This window comes from Aphis gossypii, chromosome 2 (genome assembly GCF_020184175.1).
Source record: "Aphis gossypii isolate Hap1 chromosome 2, ASM2018417v2, whole genome shotgun sequence".
Taxonomy (NCBI): domain Eukaryota; kingdom Metazoa; phylum Arthropoda; class Insecta; order Hemiptera; family Aphididae; genus Aphis; species Aphis gossypii.
The window spans coordinates 35,533,360-35,547,885 of NC_065531.1; positions in this window are offsets into that span (position 1 = coordinate 35,533,360).

The window sequence follows — 14,526 nt, forward strand, 5'->3', positions numbered from 1 at the left end:
GGTTTATCGTTTTTCAAACAATCACGATAATTAAAAGACTTATAAGTAGTCCGTGTTGTCTTTTATTCCTACCACCTCATTGCACTGTATATACCTATGTATTATGATGTATCGTGTATGTTTCACTAATATAATTTATGATGTCAAGCGGTGAAAATATGACGCAAAAGAGTACATTATATAGACTCGAAGAGGAGAAAAAGCATTCATCCGATTAAATTGTGCGTTTTTTTTTAATGGTTCAAATACAATACGACGTTTACCCGACGATTAAGCCACTGTTTACGTGAGTGTGATTGCGCGTGCTGCTGCAGTGTACGTTTTATAGACGACGATGACGGACGTTTTAGACGAATTCCTTACATGGTTGGTTGTCGGCGAAAACGATTTGACAACGTACCTATTTCACGTTCCCGGGGCAGAGGTTCAGTGAGTTCGAGAAGCCCCATTCTACTATTTTTGTACCGACACATTTGTCAAAATGACTTAATTCTTTTCATAAATCGTAAACTATATAGGTTTTGATATTATGAATACGTATAATAGGTATTTTTTATTTTACAGGCATAAAAATGTGCTACGCTATAATATAAAAAAAGTATTATATTATAAGCTTGTCTGTATTCAGAATATAATATATGTTTTTTTTATGTTAATATGACTTATAAAATATTTGTTTTATGTTTAATAATAATAATTGTAATTTGTCCATAATGTGTTGTTATGTAAAGGTAGACGGTCATATGGATTATATGAGTATTATTATGACGTATGCAATGTGCATCATGGACAAATTACTCAACACACAGATAATTTAAGTAAGTCGAGTGGTTTTATTGTTATTGGACTGATAAATTTATCGTATAATTACTGGACCGGCCATTACTTTGTCATACTTTAGCTTATACTTAAATGACGTTATACTGAACTGTAAGTATTGGTTTTTATTTTTCGTCTATATTGCACAGATAAAGGCGTGCGCAATATAATGATCTCTAAAAACATTTTCTTTAAAGGTTCCGCAAATCGTTGGGAGGTTAGCCGCGATCATAAGTGTCTACAATATCGTACAAATGTACGCGTGAGGCAGGGTTTTATCGAATTACTTGCTGGTATAAAGCGGCTTATGCGAGGAAAATAATACATGATATATACTTTATGAGTTTAAAAGTGTTATGTGCACGCGGCAGCAGTTGGCTCGGAGATATTGCACAGCTTCTGATACACGATTATATATGGCATATAATTTATTATTTTACACGTTAGTAATAATAATATTAATAAAACCATTTTATATGCCACGTACAACACAGATATAATAATAAACAATATAATTTCCTATCTACCGATTTACGGTTACTCGGATATTCATCAAACGTTCTTTGTTTTTAAATATTATTTATGTGTTTAAATTGTACGCCGTGTTTCTTGTACGGTAAGCGATCATCAAGTTTTTCTAAAAAATAAAAATTACAGTTATTATAATTCATATATTATAGGTTATAGGTAATAATATATATATAGGTTCAATCAATAGAAGCGAAGTTCTGTAGTTGTTCTACGGTAGCAGTTTAATTGCTAATAAATTATAGTTACAATCGGTATTCCGTTATTTTTGTTGTTGATAAAGTGATAAATCTACGTTTCTATTATGTTTGGTTTGGTTGGTTTTTTTCAGCATTTTTAAACTTAATAGTCGTAGTTTAAAAATATAAAAAAATAATTGTATCATAAAAATATATTTTTTGTATATTAAACTAAATAATTATTACCTACTTTCATTTTTTTCATAGGTATAATTTTTATAGACTATATTTTAGATCTATTGTCAACATAATTATTCGGAAACTTCTAATTTAAATCTTCAAACAAGCAAAGTTCATGCGGTATTTACCTACTCATTATGATTGTAAAAACTAACACAGAATATATGTACTTAAAAATATACCCGAAAGTTTTTTATTATTAAAAATTAAAAATTCATATTAAAATTTGTATTAATATCATATTTTTAGGTCTTTTTTAAGAGGAACGAACGAACGATCGATAATAAAAATTAAAGCCCGACAAAAATAGCAGTGTTACTTCATAAATAATTAATCACAACTAAAATCACATCGCAGTAAAGTATACACAAATAATTAAAAAATGAGTTTGTTTTGAATAGTTACTGTTTTTGAACTTAAATGATGATTTAGAAAGGATAAAATGTTTTTCATTCATTGAAATAAATGTATATTTATGATTAATAATAAATAATAATTATTAAAAACAATATGCTTGATATACAAAATACAACGGCGTGTCTAAATTATAAATCAACGTCTATTCATTTTTATTTTACTGAGCTATTTATTTGTATATAAAAAAAAAACGGAAGTAAATTCTTAAAAAACTATTTACCACCATCTTTATAATCAGTGTTTATCTCAGACCTTCTATACCGATGGTGCATCGTACATTTTTAAGGGAATATGCTATAGGAATAAATAATAAAGGTATTTAAAAATATCGTTTACATTTTTCTCCTGGGGAGGGGGCTATACCCTTCCACCAGTAGCCCCCTGAAATAAACACTGATTATTATGATGTATTTTTCCTACGCGTGATAATTGGACGTGTAGATATTATTGCGTTTATTATAAAGTTCGGGATGAAAATCATTTATGTATTATTTCGCTGTTTTTATAAACATTATAAACTAAAAATACATATTATATAAATTGTACTTATATTATTTGTTTTTTAAGAAAATTAAAGTTAATTTTATTAAATGTCATATTATAATACTGCAGTATTTTTTCTAAATGTACGAAATACATCATAATTCACAATTTACGTAAAATAACTAGGTTATTTAAGGCTACGGAATATTTCGTCTGTTTTTTAGTTTAGAGAAATATATCTTTATTATTAGATATACAATTGCTAACTTCAACAAAAATTACGATTATTAGCGAACGCACATTGTGTTGATATTTCGTTTTAATAAAATAAATATGTATTGCTTAATGAATTAATGTCGCAATAAATTATATTAAATAGATTTTGTAAGCGTAGGCACCTATAATATATTACGTTCCATTGTATCAACGTTGTTTTGGTTAAGAGGTAAATGAAGTTTACATAATATCATATGGTAATAAACCTTGTAGTCACTGATTGACACAGTATAAAAGTATGTATTACTTTTTATTTCAACACTATAATATATTATTATCTAATATCTATAGGTATATCTTATTTTTGTTATAATATTGTTTTAATGCTATTTATTTAAAATATATGGCTTGATATCAAATAAATCAATGGGTAAAATAATAAAACATAATAATAATGTATGTCTATTTTTCAAATTTTATTTTTATCTATATTAAAAAAAAAAAAAAACAGTAACAGACAAACAAACAACAAAACATATAATTATTATTAAAAATATCTACCTACCCAATTCTATGAAATATATAAGCATTATAGTAATTATCGAAAACAATAGGTATTATTAACACATAGTTAAATTTTTTTCTGAATTAAAAGCGTGTGCAAACAGCGATACGATTCTCGTTGTGATTTGATTTTTTTAAAGAAACCACGTTGATCAATGTTGTTTAGACAAAATATTTGAAATACGATCGTAATGACTAATAGTTAATGGACACTTAAAAAAAAGTTTCCAACAATTACATTTATAAATTCTTCCGCTCTACGTTGTTCAAGCTATTGATTAATATATAATATATCAGTGTTTGAAGGGGATACGTACAATGTTATCATAATATGCATTGCCCGTCGTGTAGTAATCAAATACCAAGAATCGAGTCGTACGAGACCTGTAAGGGAAATATATAACATTGTATAAATACTATATAAATGTGTATACCGCGTGAGCGTCCATGACTCGACTTTCCCATGCCAAACCTTCAAAATCACTGACCATCAATCCCTCGGAAGCGAGTGATGGTTGCGCCGGATGTATTAATACCGTTTTGTACAATTCATTTCATCGTCGTGGCCAGTATATATACACACAATATATCCACATAATATTTTCTTATGAAAGGTAAATAGATTCTCAGGCACGATTGTGTTGTCCCTTGTAACGACATACCGTTTAATAGTATGACAAATACAAATGGCCTGCATGGAAAATCATTAGCGACAAAGTGTTCGAGTTAAATTTAAACTCCCTTTTCCGTCAAAGTACACATATATATTATATTATACAACAATATTATCTCACCCTTCCATCGTTATCGTTGTGAGAGAATACCCTACCTAACCTGCTATTATTTCAAAACTAATTTTTCTGTTCTGTTTCACTGTTTGTAAATTTAATTTATTTAATTTTTTTTTATTTTTTCGTTTTGGAGTTACAGGTTTTACGGTGTCATTAATCAATTAACACATAGACATCACATTACTAATGTGTAAACGTGTAAACTCGGACGTATTGATTGGAAAAGGGTGTTTGTAAAACTGTTCAATAATATTGTTTAATTTAAAATTGTTGTATACATCAATCAATGATCCGCCTTGCCACGTACAATAAAAACTGTTTTATTACCAGATTTGGTCGTGTCGAGCTAACAGTAGGTATCTACATCACACATCGTTTTGGAAGTGACAATTGGCAAATCGGGACGAGTCAAACATTTTTAGGTACACCTTTTTGAGATAAGAAAAAAGGCCTAGCTTATAACAAAAGATGTATTTACTAGCAGTGTTTTAAATTATTCTTGTTCTTGACAAATTGTATTTTATAATTTAAAATTATCTTAGCACTACCACCACCGTCGCATCCAATCACTGTCATTCACGTTTTGTGTCATTAAATCTATAAATGTAATAAACGTAATATTATTACGATAACATAAAGTGTATACTACAGAGTATCTGAGAGCGGTGTATGAAATTCTAAGATACTAAGAGCATCTTCAAATCGATTTCGGTCGACGCTCAACGTAAAATGTGTTTATAATAAAAATTCAAAACTCGTACCAATTGTAAATATTAAAATTGACACTATTATTTATGCGCAAATTAATATTCTTTTAAAATAGATAGCATACATATTAAATTATATCGTTACATGTACGTATACCTCTGAATTAATAATATATTTTAATTTAATCGTCTTGAATACGTAACGCGGATAACTTTTAATTCATTTTATTTATTCTTACTTGAAAGAGCAAATATAAATAATGCACTTTCGTTTCAAACCTTTTTTAATTATTGATTATTTTTCATTAGGCATCTTTATACGGTATACCGTTCTATAAAACTAAGTAGTGTTAGTACAGATTTGTGTACTATATGTTAATATCCTTTTATCTTCGAATATAACTTCCGCTTCTTCAAAATCTCCACATCTACACGCCTTAACGTATATATTTACTTTGGTATAATTTTATATTTTAATTTAATATTTTATTATTATAGATTATTTATATAGGTAACTATACTTGCAAAGTGTAATCACTGAAATGTAATCTATTAAAATAAATTTGTACACTTTCGCTTGTTATATAAAGCATCGTGTTAAGCGCAAATCAAGTATCTAGCATAAATTTATGGCCAGTTATAACTAGTAGCCAGTAGGTACCTACCTATAGGTAGACATGGTTTCTGAACACTGAATTGGAGATTTTGTTAAACTAAACTGTAAAAAAAACATGCTTAATATTTTATATGTATTGTTGCTGCACTATTTTTGAATCAAATTGATGAGTATATTATTTTTTTTTTCACAGTGAATTTGTAATATTAATATATACTATAATTATTCTATGTTTTAGTACTTGCATTATTAAATAAGCACGTTATTAATTTTAGAACCAATATAATATGAATTAGGTACGTTAGTATTAATATTATATTAGGTAACTTACTTATTTATATGTAAGCTAAATTAGTTTTAATCATTTCTAATTTATAATGAAGTTTTCAATAGTAAATAGGTAAGTGAATATTATATTATTTTATTATTTGTGGATTAATTGTACAAAAATGTTGTATAGAATATAGATTTAAGATTTTCACAATAAACAAAAAATAATAACGAAAATGTGATTAACTTGATATAATTGGAGGTTAGCATAAATTAATTGTAACTTTACAAGTGTGTGAGGTAAAAACATTACATTTTTAATTTATTATGTTGAATGTTGATATTATAACATACTGTCAAGTAGAACAACAATATATATATATATTATAATATTATCAATAGTATTTTTTATATAACTTCATACATATAGATAAAGAATCGTATTAGATTTAGACATCGGTCACAAAGTGTCATACAACATAACATTATGTTTGATTTTTCACTTATTATTGCTATTTTGTTTTATTTATAAAATAAAAATAAATTAATAGAGTAAAATTATTATTCATAATAATACCTATTTATGTACTTCTACAATATGTATAAATCATTTTTGTATAAACTATTTAAATTTAATAGATCATATTTTTGCTTAATTATATTGAAATATACAAGTCAGAGAATATGAAACAGCTTATATAGATAGATAAATCTATAATAGGTTAGACTAGCCAATTTAAAAGCTTATAAACAATGTACATTGATATTGTTAAAGAAATGTCTGGTTTATAATTATGTGTAGATACTTATCATCTCTATTATTTAAAATAAGCAATACATTTCAAACACATACTTATAATTCGTTTTAAATTTTCATAGAAATAAAACAGTGTATTTTGTTATTTGATGCTGAGCAGATTGACAAAACTATCCAAATTAATTATTCTTTAAACATTGATTATACATAGATATATTCGTCTAAATGATCTAATAACTCTAATAGAAAATAAGTCTATTCAACGAGCGAAGAACAGACGTTTTGGATATGTATTTAATATTTTAATGTAATCAATACCATGCATGCACTTACGATTGAATATTGCTAATACTTATAAAGTCATACAGTCGTTGATCGTGTGTGATGTAGTGTGTCTGTTTATTTTCGCCTTTGACATGTGCGTCAGCGCACCCATGGAAATGACACAAGTTAATTACCGAAGAGCCATACATGGTATCGATCAAAAATCAATTTAACCTTCAAGCCTCTATGTTATTTTATATTCATTAGTGACTAGTTTATCTAAGATAGCATATTTTTTTCTTTGAGAGGGGACTAACCCATTTTGTTGTTTTTTTTTAATCTTATAAAATAGTATAATATTATATCTATTTGACAACGTCTTTATATAATAAGGCTTTAAAATAATTCAGAGAGGAGTAGGGAACTATCCCCGTTACCACACATACGTACGATTGTTAGGAAGGTACTATGTGCTAATTGAAATTTTCTCTCACGATATTTTCATCTAATAAATCAGTTTCTCGTTTACAAATTAAACGTTTTACATGAAAACAACAATAATAAAAAAAAAAAAAACATTGTTTATATTAATCAGGTATTATACTTTGTATATATTATATCTTTAATATGTATATATTTCTTTACGGATGTAGATGTAGTGAAAACGGACAACGGTTGAAGTGGATGCATTATAATATAGTTATATTATACACTTAAATAATAATGGACCATTTTAAATCCCCCGCATACGATTTACAATTCATACGGTTATAATGGTTGATGTACTGTAGGTATATAAATTTTGTAATGTATTTTTTCATTGTTATAATGGGCATATCGTATATATTATAATATTTTGTTGAGTTTGTTGATAATTTATCATCGAATAAAAAGTTTCATCTCTCAGTCATTCCGATAACATTTCCATAATAATATTTTTCCGATATAATGTTCATTTTTAGATTTTGAGTGATACTATCATAATTTATTGATTATAAGGATTTTTCCCTCCATTTAATAGATACCTAAGTAGAGAACAGTGTTTCTCAAAGAGTATGCCTTAAAAATTTAATTTCTTCTTAGATCTATAAAAATAACATAAACTGTTATTCAAGATATAATTAGGTAAGTATTCAAAGTTTAAAAATGAAATAATAATTATAAAAACTACAAACTTATATTTTAATATTTTAGTGGCAATAATTTAATTTTTGTTTGATCTGGTGATTTTGTTTTTTAGAACTCAAAGTACTTGTTATCGCGGAGTTCAAAATGTTTATCGAAAATACTTTGTAACTTTTAATAATTAATAATAAATGTACGGCGAGGAAAAACATTTTGGGAACCACTAGTTTAAAGTATAGAGGGTGTGATCTAAAAACGTCATGTAAGTTCGTCTAGTGATTATAAATCGATATAGTAGTTGGTACTTGCAATGATTAAAATCATTGATTATTAAATAACAATAATAATAATACATTACTATTTAGTATTTGGCGCTTAAGGAAATAACTTTTTGAGACGTGGCTTTGGTGGGGACACGCATACACGATCTTCCAAACATATTCGAATTATTCTAGTTATTTTTTTATATGGAGTATATTTTATATAATGTAGGTCATAAATTATAATAGATGTAAATTTAGAATCAACTTCTGGTTTCTATTGCGATTTATATCACGATTAGTGTTGAACTATGCATTTATATTATTTTTGTGAACTTTGTACGCTTGTTAATATTACAAAAAACCAAAGAATATAATAATCTAATCAATTATATTAAATTAAAGTATTGTTTAAATAATAATAATATCATGTTTTATTTGTTGGGGCAACCATTAACGGGAAAAATATTTTGATTTTTATTAAAAACGTATTTAAAGAAACAATTTATTTTTAAAGTTTTGAAAATGTGTAGTTGGTTGAAAGTTTAGATTACTATCAAGTGGATCGGAAATAAAACTTTTTGACATATTTTAAACGTCAGTTTTATTTTTTTAGTTACTTTTAAGATGGAATTTAAGCTGTTATTGTAATATTGTTTGACGATTTAGAGTTTCAAGTTTATGTATAAAGATATCAAGTCTAATCATTTTATGTTTGTTTTGTTCGATGATACATTTTACTACATTACGATAAATTTAGGTATACTTAAGTTAAGTTATATTCATTATAATCACTAAGGATATATATATATATATATATATTTATGTCACGTACAATGTATATTTTCAAATTTGTAAGCTGATTTTATCATTAGTAATAGAATTCATTTTATGTAATAAATATACCTAATATAATTAAATATATAGTGATTTTCAATCTAAATTCTAAATCTCATTAATATTTATAAACGAAAGACAACTCTTACGAAATATAGTTTAATTTATTTTTATCGTATTATAATTATAATATATATATATATTAACTAAATTTAAGAGGGTTTTTATGTTGTTATTTGTTGCGTAGTTTTTATTTAATATAAACTACAAACGTAACTTTTAAAATAAAATGATAAGTGCGAATTGTAGTATACAATTTGTGTGTGATATAATATCGAGGATATTGTTACAAAAATATTTATGCAACTGCAGGTTTCATTTACATATACCTAACTATATATTTTATGTTTGTATACACGTACAATTTAATTGATTACAATCTATAATTACGTTTATAAATTCGATATTCATTCAACGACCCGTGTTGGTACAAGTTGTGTATAGATACCAACATCATAATAGTGACCAAGCCAAGTGAAGGACATATTAATATTAAATTACACCGTTGGTGTAGTTTTTTAAACTTATACTTTTTAACTGAATAAACATACCTCTCAATTTGTTTTAATCAATCTAAAAATAGATATTAATATCTTGCATTTTTTAGTTAGAAGCTTAGCTTTTGTAAGTTAACAATAAGATAAGTTACCAACTATATTTATGGAATTTTAATTTATTTTTAAAATTAAAATTTTTATTTTGGAATACCTAGTATATTTGACATTTTTTTTTTTGGTTTTATAGTAGGTTAATTATTATTAATTACTTATAAGGTTTATTTACTATTTAATATACAAGTTATTTGTGCAGTATCGATATTTATAGAGTAAATGTATTTTTCATTTTTTAGTGGATAATTGTTGTAATTTGGGTACAATGGTACTTATATGTTTTAGAACCTATTACTATATTTTATTAATGAACATTTTTTCATCACACAAAACAAAAACGACCTATACAACGTTGGATTATGCCGCACATTCCATTTGTACATTTTTACGAGTGTCTTGAAATAAACAATGGTTTTTATTGTACCTATACTTCCTGTTAATAGAATTTTAAAGTTTAAACTTTGAATAAAAAACTTTAAATAATTTATGTTATAAAAAGATTTTAATTTATAATTTATCTTGTAAAAATTTTATTATTATAATTTATTTTAATAATTATCATACTTTTTATATAAACATTATAAAAAAGTCTATACATAAACAATACAGAATTTTAAAAAGCTAAAATGTAAGTAATTAAATAATAAACTAATAAACCACATAAATATTTCATGATTTTGAAAAGTGTAAAGTAATACTAATAATTCAATTAACATTATCGGCACGTTTCACTATGAACTATAATATTCTATAAGATTAAAAACGTGACAAAATCTTTAAAACCTACATGATTTAATTTAAGTCGAAGTCTGTTACACTAACATTAAAAGAGCACACCCAACTCGGACGCATTAAAGTTGGGTAGTTCATGTGAGCAGCTGTAGTCTAGGGCTGCAGCCTAAATAATTGGAGATTCGTTGAGTAAATAATATTTTATATGATATAATTTAAACCATCACTTTTTTTTTCAAATTTTTCGAAAATATATTACATATTCTGAATAACAATACCTATTGTTGATAGTAGTTTTTCAAGTTAAGAATCATAACATTAAAGAGTATTAATTCTAATTTGACAAATACCTGTAACTTCTGATGTCGTCAACAAAATTATCACAATATTATCATTTATATCGTATAAACTCATTTATATTCAAACGAAGAGTTACAATATATTATGTACTTATAAAATATTGATTACAGACATGTTCTGTGTGACGTATGTTACATCTTATTTAGGTACCTATACTTATTACTTGTAATACAATAGTACAATACATATCTACCGAGCGATAAAGATTGGATATCGATACAACTTCAAATGAAATGAAACGTGTTTTGCATACCTATTTAGTATCTAAGATTCCACATAAAAACTATTTTGCTGGAAATAATTTCCTTATTATCAATATAATATCCAATCACATCAAAATTCTTCAAAATGATCTAATATTCTATTAAGTTAGCAACATATTACTTAAGCTAACTAATTTATCTTGATGATAAATCACGTTTAAGTATTTGTGTGTATGTTTGTTTGTTTGTTTGAATAATTTTATATTAGGTAGGAATTATACTCAACGATATACCTATATTATACACTTAACATAACATTGATTTTTATGATATCTATATTCTATATGTATAAAGACATACAATTATTATAATTATAGCGTATACGACTTCATTTGATGTATTATATTATATATGTATGGTGGACGGTGGTTAAGATTATTATGGGTGTTAATTTTAAAAACGTAAACCATTATTAATTTGAGAATATAATTAAAATACTTATAGTAAGAAGAAGAAATGGATTAAGAGATATTAAAAACACAGTTGGATTTTATTGCGACATGTGTCAAAATGCAATTTTATGTAGTATAAGTAATTTTACATATTATATACTACCTACTTTTTATTCAGAGGTGCATTAATATTAGAAATACTTAGTCCTACACAATAGCTATTTAAATAGTAAATATACTTAAATAGTAGAAGTGCTCAACACTTAAGTATCTTACCCACTCATATTATATGATTTTATGCACCCTCATTATTGTTACCGGTTAGTAGTTACTATACTCCAATTTGTGTAAATAATTATGTATATTTAAATCTTTATTTTCTAAAAATATTTATACTTAAATTACTAAATAAGTTATAATCGATGTGTTTTACATTAATATTAAATCAAATAACATTTACAATATTAAAGTTAAGATTTTTTTGTAAACAAATACAATTCATTTCTAATAATTTATCTTGAAAATCACAAGTTAACGTTAAGTGACTTGAAAGAAATACCAATAACTGTCATAAAATATTACTGATAACCAACATATGTTAATTAAAAGTTTATAGATATGTTTGTATGACTATATAAAAATTTGATTGGTTCAAAAAAAATAAAAAGAGTATTACTAATAATATGTAGATTTAAATTCTAAATCAAATTTAACTTAACTTTAAATTACAGTATATTACATTTAAAATTTTCGACTTATTATAGTAATAAAGGTACTAGTATATATTATTATCGTAGGTATAATACATATTACGTAGTACGTATAATATACATTCATTTAAAGCTTTTGTTGTGAAGTACCTAGTTTTATTTAAACTTAAAATTGTGTGCTTACCGAGTGTCTATATGCTATAAGCTAATATGACTTAGTGCCCTTAAATACGTTTATTATTTTCACACAATAAATAACTTAAATGTATACTATAGAATATGTATATGCAATAGTGTTCAATATTTATGCTTTTAATCTGATTTTAATATAGATAATATTTATTTAATTTATAAAATGATGCATGTTAAAATATTTCTTGCTGGTGTTGTTATTTTGAAATATAAATTAATAGTTATATTACATACAAGCACAGTTATTTAGAAGTTGAATATTAACTATAATTAATTACTCTTTTTATAACATCATTGAATTATACACTTGTTGTCAGAGATCACATTAATTCATATAATATATATTTCAGTTTTGCTTTGTGATAACAATTATAATTATTAATTTATTATGCTCATATATCACAACAATGAGTAAGAGTTAATTGTAATAAATTTATACAGTTATTAATTTATAAGAACATAATAAATTTTAGTAAAAGTCAATAATGAATGAGTAAGTAATATTGTATGATTTTTGTATAGGTATAAATTTATAATAATATGTCATTATTCTCAGCAAAATTTTTTCTCCAAATTAAAAAAATGCACTTTTATAAAGTATGCACTATTTAGAAATAGTTTTAAACGTTATATATGTATATATTATGTAACAATGATTTTGTAGGATTTATTTATGATTTATTTTAAATACAGCTCTTTTTATATTGAATAATAATTATAAAACCGTAATCTTTTAAGTTTTGTTCTGCACAAATTTAATTCTTAATTATTATTTTCGTAATTTTTTATTTAACTGTAGGGTTCCTAAATATTTTATTTTACACAAATTGTTTTATAATTATTTTTAAACTTATTTACACTATAATAATTATTATTATACTTGCTTGTCTTCTATAAAATTATAATATATATAATAAATATCAATATATAAAATACTTAGGATTTATATACAAGATGATTCACAGAACATCCCAATTTTCATTTATTTAAATTCTGATTTTTGGAATTTTTAAATATACTTATTTTTAATTTGTTTAGATTTTTATACTACTTAAGGAATATTCTGTGTTGATAAAACTTCTATTTTCTAAAAAAATCCCCCTCCCCTTTTTTAATAAAAATTATCTAGCGGATATTTTTTCTAATTTATAGTAAAAGAGTACAGTATTTTTATTTAAAATATAGGTAGTACAAAAATTTCAATAATTTGAAATTATGGTTTTAGGTATATTTAAAAATTCCATGAATCAGAATTTGAATAAATAAATCATTAAATGAAAAAATTGGTGTGGGTATGCTTATTGCGTTGTTGGCGAATCACCATCTATATACCTATGTGAAGATAAGACATTAAGATATGTATATTTTACTTACATTTATCAATAATATTGTGATTCTTATTTAAAATAATTGATATGAATTGGTTAATTACATTTACATCTATCGTATTATAAGTAGTTGGTAGTTGTTTCATAAAAACTTTATTTTTTGAATCTTTATGGTGGAGTTTTTAAATTTTATCTTATCACGTGGACAAGATTAATCAATGCCGAATGCCAATTGTATGGAAATTGCTTATTTCGCTTTTGTTTAAATGAGATCTAATCATTAATATGTCTAGTAATCTTTTTGCTAATATATTATAGATGTACAATGTACATACAATTTAATTATTTATTTATGTACAATTTACGTACCAGTACTAGAATACCTGTATAAATAACTAATTTTACGCGTGCCGACTATCTCACAAGAGAGAATTTATTATTAAACGATGTGATGTCAATTTATTCGTAGATTATAATGAATATAAAATGTCGGAATAATGAATCTATTATAAATATATATCAATAAGATAAATAATCAGCCGAGCGGATAATAATTATTATTATTGTTATAGTGCAATATTTTGCATTGAAAACTTATAGAAATAAATAATTGTTATAGATATAGTAGCCCGATTCAATAGCGAATTTTTAGTACCTAATGGCTGATAAAAATTGTTAACTAGAACGTAACGACTTCTGAAAATGTCTAATTCGTCAGAGTGACAATAGTATTAGAAATAAAACAAATACTACTATATCTAGAGTAAAAATTAGTAGTGACATACAACCTCTACTGTTCTTCAAT